This window comes from Giraffa tippelskirchi, chromosome 1 (assembly GCF_054371585.1).
Source record: "Giraffa tippelskirchi isolate mGirTip1 chromosome 1, T2T-mGirTip1v1.2.pri, whole genome shotgun sequence".
NCBI classification, from domain to species: Eukaryota; Metazoa; Chordata; class Mammalia; order Artiodactyla; family Giraffidae; genus Giraffa; species Giraffa tippelskirchi.
In genome coordinates, this window is record NC_137275.1 from 63,398,243 (window position 1) to 63,417,603 (window position 19,361).

General features: G+C 39.1%; 1 long non-coding RNA gene across 1 annotated transcript in view; it reads right to left on the reverse strand.

The window, feature by feature from the left end:
- Positions 1–3,418: 3,418 nt before the first annotated feature.
- The window catches only part of LOC145521229 (uncharacterized), a 37,209-nt gene continuing 21,266 nt past the window's right edge, over positions 3,419–19,361 (reverse strand). The window contains exon 3 of the long non-coding RNA XR_014065251.1: positions 3,419–5,322. This is a non-coding gene — a long non-coding RNA (uncharacterized LOC145521229). The remainder of the gene's footprint in view (positions 5,323–19,361) is intronic.

Sequence of the window (19,361 nt, forward strand, 5' to 3'; positions counted from 1 at the left end):
ATGACATGATAGGGAATATGGGAAAATCCCACTTGGGCAGTTTCCATGGGCCAAGTTGGGAAGTGATGCCTGTCACTTCTGTTTGCTGGACTGCAGTGACACAACCTCACCACAATGCAAGCGACACTGGAAAATGCTCACTATCTATTTGCCTAAAAGGAGGAAAATGAATTGACAAAGGGTTAACATATCTCTGTGACAAATAACAATCATCCTTTTCATATCTTCTAGGAGCTGGTAGTGTAGTAAGCAGTTTATAGCCATAAACTAACTCATTAAGTCATCACAACAACAATGAAAGGTAGATACTATTTTGCCCATTTTATGCATGATGTAATTTAGGTTTCAGTCAGTTCAGTTGCTCATTCATGCCCAACTCTTTGTGGCCCCATGAACTGCAGCATGCCAGCCTCTCTGTCCATCACCAGTTCCGGGAGTTTACTCAAATTCATGTCCATTGAGTCGGTAATGCCATCCAACCATCTCATCCTCTGTCATCCCCTTCTCCTCCCACCTTCAATCTTTCCCAGCATCAGGGTCTTTTCCAATGAGTCAGTTCTTTGCATCAGGTGGTCAAAGTATTGGAGTTTCAGCTTCAGCATCAGTCTTTCCAATGAATACTCAGGACCGGTTTCCTTTAGGATGCACTGGTTGGATCCCCTTGTTGTCTAAGGGACTCTCAAGAGTCTTCTCCAACACCACAGTTAAAAAACATCAATTCTTCAGAGCTCAGCTTTCTTTATACTCCAACTCTCACATTCATACATGTATACTGAAAAACCATAGCCTTGACTAGATGGACCTTTGTTAGTAAAGTAATGTCTCTGCTTTTTATATGTCGTCTAGGTTGGTCATAACTTTTCTTCTAAGGAGAAAGTGTCTTTTAATTTCATGGCTGCAATCACCATCTGCCGTGATTTTGGAGCCCCCCAAAATAAAGTCTATCAGTGTTTCCTCATCTATTTGTCATGAAATGATGGGACCAGATGCCATGATCTTACTTATCATCTTACTCATGATCTTGAACTTTAAGCCGACATTTTCACTCTCCTCTTTCACTTTCACCAACAGGTTCTTTTGTTCTTCTTCACTTTCTCCCATAAGAATGGTGTCATCTGCATATCTGAGGTGATTGATGTTCTCATGGCAGTCTTGATTCCAGCTTGTGTTTCTTCCAGCCCAGCGTTTCACATGATATTCTCTGCATGTAAGTTAAATAAGCAGGATGACAACATACAGACTTGACATACTCCTTTTCCTATTTGGAACAAGTCTGTTGTTCCATGTCCAGTTCTAACTGTTGCTTCCTGACCTGCATACAGGTTTCTCAACAGGCAGGTCAGGTGGTCTGGTATTCCCATCTCTTTCAGAATTTTCCACAGTTTGTTGTGATCCACACAGTCAGAGGCTTTAGCGTAGTCAATAAAGCAGAAGCAGATGTTTTCTCTTGCTTTTTTGATGGTCCAATGCATGTTGGCAATTCGATCTCTGGTTCCTCTGCCTTTTCTAAATCCAGCTTGAACATCTGGAAGTTCATGGTTCATGTACTGTTGAAGCCTGGCTTGGAGAATTTTGAGCATTACTTTACTAGCGTGTGAGATGAGTGTAATTGTGCAGTAGTTTGAACATTCTTTGGCATTGCCTTTCTTTGGGACTGGAATGAAAACTGACCTTTTTCAGTCCTATGGCTACTGCTGAGCATCCCAAATTTGCTGGCATATTGAGTGAAGCACTTTCACAGCATCATCTTTTAGAATTTGAAATAGCTCAACTGGAATTCCATCACCTCCACTAACTTTGTCCGTAGTGATTCTTCCTAAGGCCCACTTGACTTTGCATTCCAGGATGTCTGGCTCTAGGTTAGTGATCACACCACCATTGTTATTACCTGGGTCATGAAGATCTTTTTTGTACAGTTCTTCTGTGTATTCTTGTCACCTCTTGTTAATATCTTCTGCTTCTGTTAGGTGCATACCATTTCTGTAATTTATTGTGCCCAGCTTTGCATGAAATCTTCTCTTGGTAGCTCTGATTTTCTTGAAGATATCTCTAATCTTTCCCATTCTATTGTTTTCCTCTATTTCTTTGCATTGATCGCTGAGGAAGGCTTTCTTATCACTCCTTGGTATTCTTTGGAACTCTACATTCAAATGTGTATATCTTTCCTTTTCTCCTTTGCCTTTTACTTCTCTTCTTTTCTCAGCTATTTGTAAGGTCTCCTCGGACAACCATTTTGTCTTTTTGCATTTATTTTTCTTGGGTATGATCTTGATCCCTGCCTCCTGTACAATGTCACGAACCTCTAACCATAGTTTAAGGTGTAGAGGATTTAATTTTTCTAATATTGTCCCGTGGTGCATAAAAAGAACTGTAACATATACACAGAAGCTTCTTTCTGAAAAGCTGATGCTTTTTACACTATGATACACTATTTTTTTCATTTTCATCAAAGCTATTACATTTATCTCATCAAATATATAAGGAAGAAAAATCATAGTAGTATAAGCATGGTTGTATTGTTGTTAACTAAGCCCGTTTACCAGATGTCACTTGGCCAAAAACTCAAATACGTTTCTTAGTAAACTTTGTACATAACAACAATTTGGACCAGAAATACATAAATTAACAGAATGTCTACATGAATGTTTGTCTATTATTGTATGTCTACATGAATGTATGTTATATTATTTTCAATCTTTAAGCTATTTCATATTAAAAATCACTCCAACTGTGCCCCATAGTAAACCTAAATTTAGTTTGAGGGCTAAAGATTAATTATTGAATACTTCTATTTCACTGGACTTCCCTGTTGGCTCAGAAGTTAAGAATCCACCTGCAAAGAAGGAGAAGCAGTTTTGATCCCTGGGTCCAGAAGATCCCCTGGAGGAGGAAATGGCAACCCATTCTAGTATTTTTGTCCAGGAAATCCCATGGACAGAGGAGCCTGGCAGGCTACAGTCCATGGCACTGCAAAAGAGTTAGACATGACTTAGAGACTAGACAGCAACAACAAATGTTAAAAAGAACATTAGAAAAAAATATATATAACTGAAGTTATATATCAGGAGGCAAACATAAAGGTACAAACATGCTGTATGCTTTTTTCTAACCTCTCACCAAGACTATTCAAAGTCAGTATGCCAGTTGCTTGTGAAATTTGCTTTCCTTAAAAAATTATTTAATGGTATGCTCAAGACAATTCCTTGGTATATAGAAAATGAAATTATTTTTGCCCTTTATTGGACGATTGTAACTTCTATTTTCCTACTATATCAACAGGAAAAGATGAGTACACCTTTCACATCCACAAATGAAAAATATGAAATGAACAAAGAGCCAAAAATATATCTTTTTCATAAAATATATTGCTCATTTGGGGAAAGGAAAGGAAGTCTACAGAGATTCAGCCCAGTGAGGACACTTTAAATGGGTTTTTATTCAGAAACAAGGGCTGCTGAAAGAATACATTTTCTGAATGGCAATTGAAACTTACATGGAATAAATGTAAACTCTCTCTGAAAGGAATATCTGATAAAGGAGTAAGTCTTATTATCCACGAAACAGAAAGTATAATACAATCCCAAAGTCTTCAATTTTAAATAATAGATTTTCAGTAGACTTCTTCAAACAATAGCTCAGAAGGTAATAGATTCCTTTAAATAAAGATATTACAAAAATCATTTTATGAAAAGAGAACAATATTTCAGGAGCAAAGTTTTTCACTGTTTCTTTCTATTCTTAGTTTACTTTGCAAACTGAGGTCTTGTAAGTTGAAGGGAATTCATATGCATATATCATAGATCTTTGGAGCCAGACTTTAAAAAAAGAAAATGTGAATTATAAAGCTTTCTTTCTCATTCAGTCAGAATCATCATGTGCTCTTCCTTTTTCCATGTAATCAATAGAAAAAATTATAGATTTTCATTTTATTTACTGTCTCAAATTATTTTCACACTTCTACAACTATCTTTGTGGCAGGGCTCTCCATGGTCTTTAGAGAACTACTCAGAAGAAGAAAGGAGAGACTAAAGTGGTATTATCCAACAACCACATTTTTATTCTATTTTTTCTCTTATGAAATACATAAATTATCCTGAATAAAAAATTTATATATCAATGAATAAAGTTCCCTGAATAAATTGAAGACTTTTGTGTGGTAATTCTCTCATTTATTTTTTCTTTTGCTTTGCAGAAGAAAGGTACATTAGAGATTGAGTTTAGATGCCCTTTCCCCCAACTTGAATCTATTATACACACACGCAAAACACATCCATAGTTTATAATCTCAAATACTGTATAAAGGAAAATAATGTTTCTACAATAATATATGGAAAGGGCTGGATAACTCATCTCTAAAGCATCTTATTAGGACTTCATTTTGCATTCTGATATGGATAAAAATCTAAATTGTCTCTTTTTATCTGTAACTGTAGATTGAATACCTCAGTATTTTGGTGATTTACACTGTGGGTTCTGGTTCTCTGTAGTATCTTCAATTCTTTCTAAGATAACTGTAGAACTTGAAAATTTAACTATCCAAATAAATATTGTAAACCCTAGAGGTAGAAAGTGAGTTTTCACTACTCTTTCCTTTATTTGAAAGCTAAACTAACTGTTTGAAAATCAGCTATATACAGACCAATTTGAAACCGATACTTCTTATAAATCAGAACCTAGTAAGATAAAATGCTCACTCCATGAAGTCCACTTGGCATCAGGCACACTTATTGATAGAAAATTTGAATGAGAAATGATGTCTAGGACTTCATTAGTCAGTAACCAATGAGCTTTTTCACAATGCCAATATGTCATTAACACCTTAGCAAAAATTAATTTATTGGATTTATCAAGTTACCCATGAATGTTCACATTTGAAAACTCACAAGGTTTCAATAATTAGATGGTTCATGCTTCTTAGAAAATGTAATGCTCAAGATTAAGAGCCTCCTCATAAGTAACTTGATAATTTTTACTTATACCTGCCTAGTCAGCTCCAAAGTGTACAGCCTGCAGCCAGCCCTGCAAGGATTATCCACTGCACATGAGGACTATGGCTTGTCCTCAAGATCCACAATCCCAAAGAAATGAATCTTAGGAAACTATAAAAATAGAAAAGGCTAATATGGTATCTCCAATATAAGGCTCACCATACTGAAGCTCAAGAATTATTTTATATAAAATCTTTAAGCTCTTTGTACAATACCACATTTATGATGCCTCAAGTGATGAACTCCCCACTCAGTCTCTTCCAGCAGCACGTGGGAACTGTAGGGTGTCTGGTGATACTCACACTGATGGTTTTGCCTCTTATAGTCTCTTTCCCTTTGAAATATAAATGACAGAATGTGGAAAGATAACTCTTTCATGATCAAGGCAGTTTTATGAACTCCCCCTGAGCAGAGTATGAGCTATAGTTTTTTACATATTAGTGTGAGAATTTCTTTGATTTTACACGTGTGATTAAAAATCCTTGCTAGCATCAGATGTCTATGATGAGCTCTTCATTCAGGATCCATTTATGCAATGAAAAACTCACTCCAGAGGATACAGTGGAAACAACATTACGAACAACTGCTATGAATATTTGTGTATAAGCTTCGAATGTGTTTTCATTTTTTCTTGCTTAAATACCTAGGAGTGGAATGACCAGATTACGAGGTAGGTTTATGAGCAAATAAACTATCTAACTTGGGCATTAACTTTGAACTTTTTCTATATTACTAAGTACTCTTTTTTTTTTCTAACCACATTACAGAGGCTTTGGGGCATTAAAACTTATGGCTATGCAACAATTTATTACACTAATTTCCACGTTAGTAAAGTATTGCTCAAAATTCTCCAAGCCAGGCTTCAGCCATACGTGAACCGTGAACTTCCAGATGTTCAAGCTGGTTTTATAAAAGGCAGAGGAACCAGAGATCAAATTGCCAACACCCACTGGGTCATCGAAAAAGCAAGAGAGTTCCACAAGAACATCTATTACTGCTTTATTGACTATGCCAAAGCCTTTGACTGTGTGGATCACAATAAACTGGAAAATTCTGAAAGAGATGGGAATACCAGACCATCTGACCTGTCTCTTGAGAAACCTGTATGCAGGTCAGGAAGCAACAGTTAGAACTGGACATGGAACAACAGACTTGTTCCAAATAGGAAAAGGAGTATGTCAAGGCGGTATATTGTCACCCTGTTTATTTAACTTCTATGCAGAGTACATCATCGGAAACGCCGGGCTGGAAGAAACACAAGCTGGAATCAAGACTGCCGGGAGAAATGTCAATAACCTCAGATATGCTGATGACACCACCCTTATGGCAGAAAGCGAAGAAGAACTAAAGAGCTTCTTGATGAAAGTGAAAGAGGAGAGTGAAAAAGTTGGCTTAAAGCTCAGCGTTCAGAAAACTAAGATCATGGCATCTGGTCCTATCACCTCATGGGAAATAGATGGGGAAGCAGTGGAAACAGTGTTAGACTTTATTTTTCTGGGCTCCAAAATCACTGCTGATGGTGATTGCAGCCATGAAATTAAAAGACGATTGCTCCTTGGAAGGAAGGTTATGGCCAACCTAGATAGCATATTAAAAAGCAGAGACATTACTTTGCCAACAAATGTCGGTCTAGCCAAGGCTATGGTTTTTCCAGTGGTCATGTATGGATGTGAGAGTTGGGTGGTGAAGAAAGCTGAGCGCTGAAGAATTGATGCTTTTGAACTGTGGTGTTGGAGAAGACTCTTGAGAGTCCCTTGGACTGCAAGGAGATCCAACCAGTCCATCCTAAAGGAGATCAGTCCTGGGTGTTCATTGGAAGGACTGATGTTGAAGCTGAAATTCCAATACTTTGGCCACCTCATGCAAGGAGTTGACTCATTGGAAAAGACCCTAATGCTGGGAAGGATTGGGGACAGGAGGAGAAGGGGACGACAGAGGATGAAATGGTTGGATGGCATCACCAACTCGATGGGCATGGGTTTTGGTAGACTCTGGGAGTTGGTGATGGATAGGGAGGCCTGGCGTGCTACGATTCATGGGGTCACAGAGTTGGACACAACTGAGAGACTAAACTGAACTGAACTGAACTGAATTTCCAAAGACTGAATATTTAGTTTATAGTAATATTTTAACGCACTAAGTATATACTAGTAAATAGCATTTTCATTTATAAGTCTTTAACTGATTAGTTTTTAAATATAAATGACTATAAATGGAATTACTAGAAATACTAGATCAGTAGAGTTATATTTTTAAAGACTTTTTGTAGAGCCATTTTAGATATAGAACAAATTTGAGAGTAAGGTATAAGGATTTCTCATATATTCCTCCATCCACATGCAAAGCCTCCTGCATTGTCAACATCAATCCTCAGAATGGCACTTTTTTTATTTTTATGAAGGATGATCCCATATTGACACATCATATTACCCAAATATGACATACCTTAAGTATATCTTAAAGTATATCTTAATGTTTACCTTGAGTTATATTTTTAAGTCTCCTCTTATGCAATGTAAAATTGATTTTTGAAAAATTTAAAAAAATGTATATTTTTAGAGTGAAAAAAAAACCTGAATTAAACTTTTACCAAAACAAATGCTTTTCCACATTCGATGGAATTTCAGAATAAGTAGACTTTCTTCTCTAATCCCAGGTTTTACCTACTTCTTAAATATCCTCTGTAAAATGCATAAAAGTACTTTTATGGGACCTGCATGGTTAAGAGAGTATATGGGTTTTGTCTGTTGCTGGACTGCATTAATAACTGAAGAGAGTTTCCTTCCAATGAGCTGTGATATGATTCATATGATCATTTCCCACATTTTAGCAAGTTTCAGATAAACAGAAACCACAGTTCAGCTGAGGTTCTGGGCCAAATTCATATACTTCATGCAGTGTACAAATGAAAACATGGAAATTTGCTGTAGTCCAAGAAATGTTCAGTTCTACCTGGACTTCACTACTTCTCCATTCTCCAGCTGTGTATCAGTCTTTCTTTGAGTAGTGAGAATAGTTTCCTAACTAATAGTGAATGTTAAATAACTTGCCTAATGTTTGGCATGTTTCAAATACTTAGTAAATACTGGATGTAATTTCTATTAATTTTTAATAATTGCTATATATCTTGTATGTATAGAATATGTACTTATAATTTATGTTTTTAGTTTTGAAAAAAATTTTGTTGTATTTATAAAGTTATCTAAGTTATATAAAGTTATATAACTTATATAAGGTTATCTAAGTTATAATTTTGAAAAAAAAATTACAAGTTATAGTTTTTTGCTTGTTTTTGAATTATTTTACCTGATCATTTGCTTTGAAGCAATGAAAAAAAAAATACTACTTCTAATGTGATGGTTACTTTTCTGTGTCAACTTGAATAGGCCATGGGATGTCCAGTTATTTGGTCAAACATTATTCTGAGTGTTTCTGTGAGGATATTTTCGGATGAGATTAAAATTTAAATTGTTAGGCTGTGTAAAGCAGGTTGCCCTCCATAATATGTATAGGCCTCATCTTGTCAGGAGAAAACATAAATAGAACAGAAAAGCTGAAAGTTCCCTGAGTAAGAGAGATTTCTTTCTGTCTGATTGCCTTTGAACTGAAACAGTGGCTTTTTCCTGAATTCATACTCAAGCTGAAATATTAGCTCTTCCAGGATCTGTAGATTTCTGGCCTATGAACTAGAAAAAGCAAACATTGGGTCTCCTATATCTCCAGTTCCCTCACAAACCCTGCACTTCTTGGGAACTGCTAGACTCTATAATCATGTGAGCCAATTCCTTATAATTAGTCTTCTTACTGTATATTCTTTCTGAAGAACTCTGATAAATAAACCTAGTTTATAGAATTCAACAGAATGAACTAACCACTGCATTTGGAAGTATAGAAAACACAGACTTGTAATCGCCTAGCTTCCTTAGAGTTAAGTCAGAACTTAAAGGTTAAGTTCTTTGTTTCTTAATCTGTAACTGAAATTGGAGTAAGACTACAAAATAATTTCACACAAAAAAAGCTAAAAGCAATCTATCTGGAAAAATAATGTGGTTACATCTAAGAAGAAAGCCTGAAGCTCTTATTCCTAGCCCTAAAAGCCATCCACTTCTCCTTCATGTCCGTCTTGACTGAGAGCCTTAATGCTAGTTGTAAGTCAGAGTAAATACAAATAGCAAAAAAGCCCCTAGGACTGATATGAAAGTCATAGCTTGAAGAATAAGAAAGATTACTAGCTACTGAGAAAAGAACTCACTTCTCTGCAATTACTTGCTTGAAGAAACCAACTGGAAATCTGAATGATGAAATAGAGATTCACTCAACCTTGTTGTCATCTCCTCACCCACTTCCTACAAACAAAAGCTTATTTAACTTTACAGAAAGAAAATTGACAATTTCTCCAGGTTGACCTTTACTTTGCAAACAATTTTTTTTTTAGTGGTGGGGTAGTCTTCCAAGGATTCAAGAGACTGTTTTCAAGGAGATATTAGTTTATTTTAGAGAGATACAGAGCTTTACTTTCCAACAATGTACTCGATTAAATGTATTCAAATATGTTATCTCCTTTGAAATGTGTTTTTGAAATGCTTTGCAGCCTTCCTGCATTTACCTGTCCTGAAGTGGAAATTAAGTACACACTTCTCTGTGCATTCAAAATATCTGTATATATATATCCTTCTTTTAAGTTCTTTGTATCATTATTATTTCAAAGAATATATCAGAGTGGGCCTCACTGAGATATTTTAAAAATGATTATTCAGTTATGTTATTTAGGTAGATGGTATTTTATTCAAGCTTTATACTGGAGTTTAAAATGAATTTCATAGCATTTTAAAATATTTTCCCACAATTGAGATAATCCTTGTTTAAAATAGAAAGCAGAGAATAAAAAAGTACCATATTTCAATGCTCCATCTCTTGAAAATAAACATGGGTTTTGCTTTGGGTGGATCCTAAGAAGTTCTTAGAACTCTTCATTCATCATTAATTCAATAAACATTTAATAAATGGCTTCTATGTGAAACTAAAAGACACTTACTCCTTGGAAGGAAAATTATGACCAACCTAGATAGCATATTAAAAAGCAGAAACATTGCTTGGCCAACAAAGGTCCGTCTAGTCAAGGCTATGGTTTTTCCAGTGGTCATGTATGGATGTGAGAATTGGACGGTGAAGAAAGCTGAGCACCGAAAAATTGATGCTTTTGAACTGTGGTGTTGGAGAAGACTCTTGAGTCCCTTGGACCTCAAGGAGATCCAACCAGTCCATCCTAAAGGAGATCAGTCCCGGGTGTTCATTGGAAGAACTGATGTTGAAGCTGAAACTCCAATACTTTGGCCATCTGTTGCGAAGAGTTGACTCACTAGAAAAGACCCTGATGCTGGGAAGGATTGGGGGCAGGAGGAGAAGGGGACGACAGAGGATGAGATGCCTGGATGGCATCACCGACTCAATGGACATGACTGTGGGTAAACTCCGGGAGTTGGTGATGGACAGGGAGGCATGGCGTGCTGCGATTCATGGGGTTGCAAAGAGTCAGACATGACTGAGCGACTGAAATGAACTGAACTGAACTGATGTGTAAAGAATTATACTCTGTCATTAGATTTGTATATTGCAATATGCTTCTGCCATAGAATATAGGCGTTATCTATCTCTGAATAACATGGTATTATATATTTTCTATCAATTATCTTATCAGAAATCATTTAATTTTAGAGATTTACATCTTTAGATTCCCTGGTGGCTCAGAGGTAAAGAATTCACCTTCAATGCAGGAGACTCAAGAGACCCGGGTTCAATCCCTGAGTTGGGAAGATCTTCTGGAAGAGGGAATGGCAATCCACTCCAGTATTCTTGCCTGGATAATCCCATGAACAGAGGAGCCTGATGGGCTACCACCCATGGGGTCTCGAAGAGACAGACATGACTGAAATGACTGAGCACACATGAATGCATGCATAGCTTTACTTATCTCAACTCTTTAACAGTTAATTTTCAGGAATTCTTTCTAGAATCAATAGTTCAATATTAAAAAATAAATTCCTTACTATGACTAAAATTCATTTCAGGATCTTAGCATTTTAGTTTCATCTCAATTTTTTCCCCAAATATATGTATTTGAGAATATGGGTGTGTGTGTATGTGTGTGTGATTGAGAATATGTGTGTGTGTGTGTATTGGGGAATATATATGTGTATATACATATATGTATATGTGTGTGCATCTATGCATATACAGGTATATATGTATATACACATACACATGTGTACACTTGTATGTGTATATACATATATATGTATATGGCTTCCCTGGTGACTCAAAGGTGAAGAATTGCCTGCCAATGAAGGACATGTGGGTATGATCACTGCATCAGGAAGATACCCTGGAGAAGGAAATGGCAACCCAAATCCAGTATCCTTGCCTGTAAAATCCCATGGACAGAAGAGCCTGGCAGGCTACAGTCCATGGGATTGCAAAGAGTCAAACATGACCTAGCGATTCAGTTCAGTTCAGTTCAGTCGCTCAGTCGTGTCCGACTCTTTGCGACCCCATGAATCATAGCACACCAGGCCTCCCTGTCCATCACCAACTCCCGGAGTCTACCCAAAACCATGTCCATCGAGACGGTGATGCCATCCAACCATCTCATCTTCTGTCGTCCCAGTCTCCTCCTGCCCCGAATCCTTCCCAGCATTAGGGTCTTTTCCAATGAGTCAACTCTTCGCATGAGGTGGCCAAAGTATTGGAATTTCAGCTTCAACATCAGTCCTTCCAATGAACACCCAGGACTGATCTCCTTTAGGATGGACTGGTTGGATCTTCTTGCAGTCCAAGGGACTCTCAAGAGTCTTCTCCAACACCACAGTTCAAAAGCATCAATTCTTCGGCGCTCGGCTTTCTTCACACTCCAACACTCACATCCATACATGACCACTGGAAAAACCATAGCCTTGACTAGACGGACCTTTGTTGGCAAAGTAACGTCTCTGCTTTTTAATATACTATCTAGGTTGGTCATAACTTTCTTTCCAAGAAGTAAGCGTCCTTTAATTTCATGGCTGCAAGCACAATCAGCAGTGATTTTGGAGCCCAGAAAAATAAAGTCTGACACTGTTTCCACTGTTTCCCCATCTATTTCCCATGAAGTGATGGGACAATATGCCATAATCTTAGTTTTCTGAATGTTGAGATTTAAGCCAACTTTTCACCTTCCTCTTTCACTTTCATTAAGAGGCTCTTTAGTTCTTCTTCGCTTTCTGTCATAAGGGTGGTGTCATCTGCAGATCTGAGGTTACTGACATTTCTCCCGGCAGTCTTGATTCCAGCTTGTGTTTCTTCCAGCCCAGCGTTTCTCATGATGTGCTCTGCATATAAGTTAAATAAGCAGGGTGACAATATACCCCCTTGACGTACTCCTTTTCCTATTTGGAACCAGTTTGTTGTTCCATGTCCAGTTCTAACTGTTGCTTCCTGACCTGCATACAGGTTTCTCAAGAGACAGGTCAGGTGGTCTGGTATTCCCATTTCTTTCAGAATTTTCCAAAGTTTATTGTGATCCACACAGTCAAAGGCTTTGGCATAGTCAATAAAGCAGAAATAGATGTTTTTATGGAACTCTCTTGCTTTTTCCATGATCCAGCGGATGTTGGCAATTTGATCTCTGGTTCCTCTGCCTTTTCTAAAACCAGCTTGAACATCTGGAAGTTCACCGTTCATGTATTGCTGAAGCCTGGCTTGGAGAATTTTGAGCATTACTTTACTAGCATGTGAGTTGAGTGCAATTGTGTGTTAGTTCGAGCATTCTTTGGCATTACCTTTCTTTGGGATTGGAATGAAAACTGACCCCTTCCAGTCCTGTGGCCACGGCTTAGTTTTCCAAATTTGCTTGCATATTGAGTGCAGCACTTTCGCAGCATCATCGTTGAGGATTTGAAATAGCTCAACTGGAATTCCATCACCTCCACTAGCTTTGTTTGTAGAGATGCTTTCTAAGGCCCACTGAACTTCGCTTTCCAGAATGTCTGGCTCTAGGTGAGTGATCACACCATCGTGATTATCTGGGTCATGAAGATCTTTTTTGTACAGTTCTTCTGTGTATTCTTGCCACCTCTTCTTAATATCGTCTGCTTCTGTTAGATCCATACCATGTTTGTCCTTTATCGAGCTCATCTTTTCATGAAATGTTCCCTTGGTATCTCTAACTTTCTTGAAAAGGTCTCTTGTCTTTCCCATTCTGTTGTTTTCCTTTATTTCTTTGCATTGATAGCTGAAGAAGGCTTTCTTCTATCTCATTGCTATTCTTTGGAACTCTGCATTCAGATGGGAATATCTTTCCTTTTCTCCCTTGCTTGTTGTCCAAATAATTATTGAGGTAGTTTCTAGAACTTAAAGATATTAGATTTTTTTTGGAGTACCTACACTTATGGCCTAAAATGCAAATGTAACACATTTGGCCCAATTGGGCTATACACATTATCAGTAAAACATTATTTAAGCTATAATGTATGACTATTCACACGAAATTAGTCAATATTAACTCATTGCTGTGTAACTTGATTTTCTCTGTAATTTGTAGCACAAACTTGTTCATTATGTAGTAGGATTACAAAGTGCTTCTGCTAGATGTTAGGAAGTCAAGGAAAACTTTTCAGTATAAGAATTATTGTCAGTGTCTTTGAAAGAAGTGAGATGTAAAATAGCATCAAATAAGTAGAACGAGTAGAGCTCAAGTGTTCTTATAATACAATGATGTCTCAGAGACACGTGGAAGCATTCCTAACTCTAGCACTTCACTATGTTTTAGTAGTAGGCTTGTTACCCTGACCATATATACACACAAAATAATTGAGTGTGCTGGAAAACACTTCCTGATATGACACTCACAGAAATATCATAACCTCTACTTCCATTCACAGCAGGTTATAATCTGCTTTGTATATCATGGCATGAACTCAGTTTAACATTCTGTTTAATAGACACAATCATAGCAGATTAAGTTTTAGTTGAAGCACAAATAAATTATACATTTATGAGTATCTAAATAAATTACTTTTGTGCTCTAAATGTATCTTTCCATTATATTTATATATCTATATATATATATATAAAGCCAAGTAGGAACTATAAGGTTTGCTAGATGCCGGTATTTTATAGATGAATAAGACATTCTCCCATCTCTCAATATGATTAAATGTTGACTAGGGATATTTCAGTAAACCCACACTTTAATAGAATACATTTAGGAATCTCACAGTAATTTGTTGTTTCATTCGCTGAGAAACACAGCCAAAATTCATTTTCTAATATCCCAATTAACACATATGTATTTGATGTAGTAGCTTCAGGGTATATTTAATTTCTGATAATGAAATAGTATAAACTCTTCCAAAACTATGAAACTTGTTTAAATTTATTATTTTTAAATATATAAGCCTTTGAAGAAATTAATTAAATCAATTAAACATTAAGATTGGAGCATTAACACATTACAAAAACTGTTTTCTTAGAACTCTAATAATTTGTGTCTCTCACAATCTATGAAGAAGTAATAATTAGCAATTCCCTTAGGGCTCATGAAAGAATTCCTTCAAAGGAAAAAATACACTTTAAAATATTATAATTTTTTATTGTCTTAAATTTACCTAGCATGAATGTCATTAATGCCATTCCAAACCTCTCAATCACTCTCACATTTAACATTTTGATAATATTCAGGTTAAAAAGTTACTGAGTCTGTCTTATTTCCATCACTCTGAGAGAGTTCTCTGTTTTATTTTGCTAATTTGAATTTGTTTTAATTTGTTAATCCTTGTGATCTACAATGTCTTCCTAGAAGTAGGTTTTAAAAACTGAATAGTGTCTTCCAGGTTATTGGAGCACTATTCTATAGACATTAAGAAGTCATAATGTTCTAAATGATATTCTGGTGATTTAAATAAGTTTCCAAAATTAGCTACTTCTTTCTGTTAGATAGTTAGAATAGGAAAAAGGAGTCCAGAATGGCGGTGGCTAAAAGACAAGGAAGGGAAAACCCCACAAAAATAGAAAAGAAGGTCCGAGGACAGGAATGAGACCTCAGGTAAAATAAACAGCACTCTGGCCTAGCCCAATTTACATAGGGCAGGCCCACAGGGAGGAGAAAAAACATAAAAAAAGGAGCTAAAGGGCCAGGGGTCTCTCTCTCATGCGCCTTTTCTCCCTCTCTCTCTCTGTCTCCCTCTCTCCCTCCCTCTCTCTCTTCTCTTCATTTCTTTTGGGTCAGCATGCCCTCACACCTCGAGGATGTATTTTCCTTTATTTTCTAAATAAAACTGAGCTGTAACACACAGCTGTAATACTATTCTGTCCAAGAGCTGTGACACTGATCTGTCCAAGAGCTATGACACGGTCTGTCTGAGGGCTTTAATGCTGGCCTGTCACTTCAAATTTTTGTTGTGACGAGACAGAGCTGAGGAAATTACACACTCCTCGATATCTATGGTGCCACAACTCCGATTTAACCTGGCTGAAACAACCTCGGTGTGGTCCCCACAAGGAGGAGGCCAAGCACAGCAGGAGCCCAACTTGGCAAAAGCTCCTTCAGTGGAAGCAGAACCCGAAGAAAACCCAGAGCAGGGAAAGTGACAAGAAGCCCAGCATGCTGGAAACTGGGACAGTGAAAAATGAACTCAGCAGAAAGCTCACACGGCTCAGTTTCAGATTCCAGAAGACCTCTGGTTAGGGTAGGAGGTCCTCGCTCCTATGGCTGGACGGACATATGCCTAACAAAATCGTAATTCCTTTACAATCTCTCATTTCTTGTTTCCTAAACCCACCCTCCCTACCCCCCCACCCCCCCACCCCCACCTCCCAGGTGAACAGGTGAGCAGCAGTGGGTGCAATTGAGGAACTCTGGAGAGGCTACTCCTCATTTTGTCCCGAAGGCTCCACTATCTGCTGAGCCCCAGTAGCTGTTACCCAAGGCAGTGGGGTTTCTTTTGTCCTTAATCTTCTTTGTGCCAAGGATCAGGCCAATGAAAACTGCCAGCACAGATCTGCGAGAAGATTTTCAGGCAGGTTATGAAGGGGATTGCTTTTTCCTCCTGTCTTTCAGCTCCTCTCTCCTGGGTCATAAGCCCGGCCAAAACCCATGCATGATGCCTGGCTTCAGGATATAATGAAGCTCAGGCTCTAATGTCTCATTGCAAAAATTCAGTTAGAGACACAGTAATAGGTAAGAGGTGGATTTGTTAGGATTCTGGGAGAACCACACTCTGCAGGATGTGGGCCATTGCAGAGGGCAAGTGCTTGGGCCATGGAATGTGGTCTGGCTAGGTTTTGCAAGCTGGGTGAATTCATATGCTAATCAGTGGGAGGATCATCCCAACCATTGTGGAACCACCCACTCCTCCATCTTTTGACAGTGCCTTGGAACTGTCCTGCCACCTCTGGCTGTGTCATTTAGCTTGCAGATTCAGGATTAAGGTTTACTTGAATTTGACTTGTCATCTTGGACCTAACTGATTTTAATTGGTTTAAGTTATGCCCTTGTGCTATGCCATTCTTTCAAAAGTTGTTCCTTGCCCCCTTCCTTCCTGTTTCATGCTCTTTTCCTGAGCCCCTTCTAGGCCCACAATGTTCCCTCTAGATATTCAGGCATTCATCTATCATGTTTCCTACAACATGTGCAACATCAGCATCTCTCAGTGAACCCACTAGGGTGGGAGACAGGCACACAATGCCTGCTAGAAGTCCATCTGTTGGCATCCCTTCAAAGGCAATTGGGCTTCCAGGGATAATGTTTGTCACCTTGGGAATTAGCCCTGCAGGCTGTTTGGGCCCAAACCCTTACCACTCTTCTCCTAAGGTCACAAACATACCCCCGGATCAAATCCCCACTCCACTTTTATGGAACATCTGGTCTGTTGCCTCTTATAAATTTGTTCTTAAGCCACTTATTAACTCCTACAACCAGAACCCTGCCCCCTTGTGGGCAACATTGCTCCATCCCACTTATTATTAAAATAATCTTAATGCCCCTAACAGGGCAAGATAACCCACTTCTTTGTCATTATTTCTTTTATTACCTAAAGTGGGTCTATGACAATGAGATGTTTACCATTGGAGATACCCTAACCTGCTCTTATGGAGGACTAGGGGAGGAAATCAGTGACTTACAATCCCTTAGAGCAGTAAGAGGATAAGGCTTATGACTATTTCACCAGGTTCCCAGTCTCAGGGCACAGGCTTAGATTGCTTTACATCATGATATCTATTCCCATATGTGGTGAACAAACTAGCAATAAGTTAAAATTACAACCCCTTCATCCTATCCAGCACTGGTCATGCTGGAGACCTTGGAGATACCCAACTCCAGTCCAGGGGTCCCAGGAGGTCAACCTGCCTCGACCTGCCTAGGGATATGGCCCTCAAAAGTTATGCCTCAACCTGCTCTGGGATCCACCAGTTCAAGGGTCCCAGGAGGTTGTCATGCCTTGACCTGCCCAGGGATCCAATTCTTGGGAGGCCAACCTTCCCTGACCTGCCCAAGGATTCGATCTCCAGGAGGCTGTCATGCCTCAGCTTGCTGAGGCTCTGCACCCTAACCCAGGGATGCCTGGCTCTCAGGTTGCAACAGTACTGGGTAGGATAAGCTTCAGGAAGACTCACACCTAAGGAAGTCCACCCATGGAAATGGAAATAGAAGGAAGCCTATTAGTTGTGGGACTATGCCCAGTCTCAGCAATAACTCAGGAGCCCAATGAGAACCCCATTGCCTTTCTGGAAGAAGCCCTCCAAAAGTTTACCAATCTGGACTTAGACTCTTAACAAGGGACAGGTGATTTTAAAGGACAAATTCCTGTTCCAATGTGCATCAGACATCAGGATAAACTTACGACAGCTACAGTAGCAGGACCCTGCTGCCTCTTTAAATGAGATGGTCCAGACAGCCACCAATACCTTTCATAACAGAGAACAGGCCCAGGAGAGGGAGAAAAGGAAAGAGACAGGCATGCCCAGATGCTGGCCCCCCTCCCGGGAAGCCCTATGGCAAACCCTGAGTCCCTGAAGGACAAGGTACGAGGCAAATGCCTAATCTATAAACAGGCGGGGCATTGGGCCAAAGAGTGTCCAAATCGTGACAAGTCTCCTAAAACAGCTTGATATAAATGCCATCAATTGGGACATTGGATGGCACTCTGCCCTTGGGACCCAAGAGCCTCAAGGTCAAGTGGCAAGCCTTCTCTCAGAATGATTCAACAGGACTGAAGCGGCCCGCTACAGCCAGCCTGCCTGTCACAGATAATCATCACGGGGCTGAAGCCAAGGCTGCAACTGGATGTGGCAGGTACGTCCGAGAATTTCTTGGTTGACACGGGGGCTACCTACTCTGTCCTGACTTCCTGCTCCAGAGCCTTTTCTTCCCAAACCTGTACAATTTTGGGTGCTACAGGAAAAACAACTACTAAAAGATTCACCAGAGCACTTCTTTGTTGCTGGGGTGGAAAAATATTTTCCCACCAGTCTGGTGGTCCCTGAGTGTCCTACTCCCTTACTGGGAAGAGATGTACTCACTAAACTGGGGACCACCCTTGTGATGGGAAGCTTTTCAGCCCTTAGAGCCCACAGTTTCTGTTTACTACTGAAGAACTCATTACACCCTCTCCAATAGAGAGAGACCAAAAACTATGGGAGGACAAAATTAACCCCCAGGTGTGGGACCAGGAGACTCCTGGACAAGCCCACCAAGTTGAACCGGTCATCATTGTCCTCCGATATTCCACTTGGTTTCCTAACCAGAAACAATATCTGCTCAGAAGAGAGGATCGGGAGGGACTACAGCCTCTAATAAATAAATTCGTTGCTTGTGGGCTATTGGTCCCCACCAATTCGCTGTGTAACAGCCCGGTCCTCTCAGTAAAGAAAAAAGATGAAACCTGGCAAATGGTTTAAGACCTCCAGATAGTAAATGAAGCTGTAGTCCCCATCCATCCCACAGTACCCAATCCCTATGTAATCTTGGGAGAAATCCTACCCAGTGCCAAGTGGTTTACAGTCTTGGATCTCAAAGAAGCTTTTTTTTTTTTTTTTGCATACCGCTGGCTAAAGAATCCCAATATCTTTTTGCCTTCATGTGGGAGGCTCCAGGAGAAAAACACCAACAGATGACTTGGGAAGTATTACCTCAGGGGTTCATAGGTAGCCCCCACCTCTTTGGATAGGCTCTAAGCCTGGATCTCCTAGGTCTGGACCTGGGACCTAATGGGAAAATATTACAATACGTAGATGACCTACTAATCTGCTCTCCAGATGAGAAAAATGCCCAACAACGTGCAATTTAGGTTCTAAACTTTTTGGCAGAGAGGGGATATAAAGTCTCCCATGCTAAGGCAC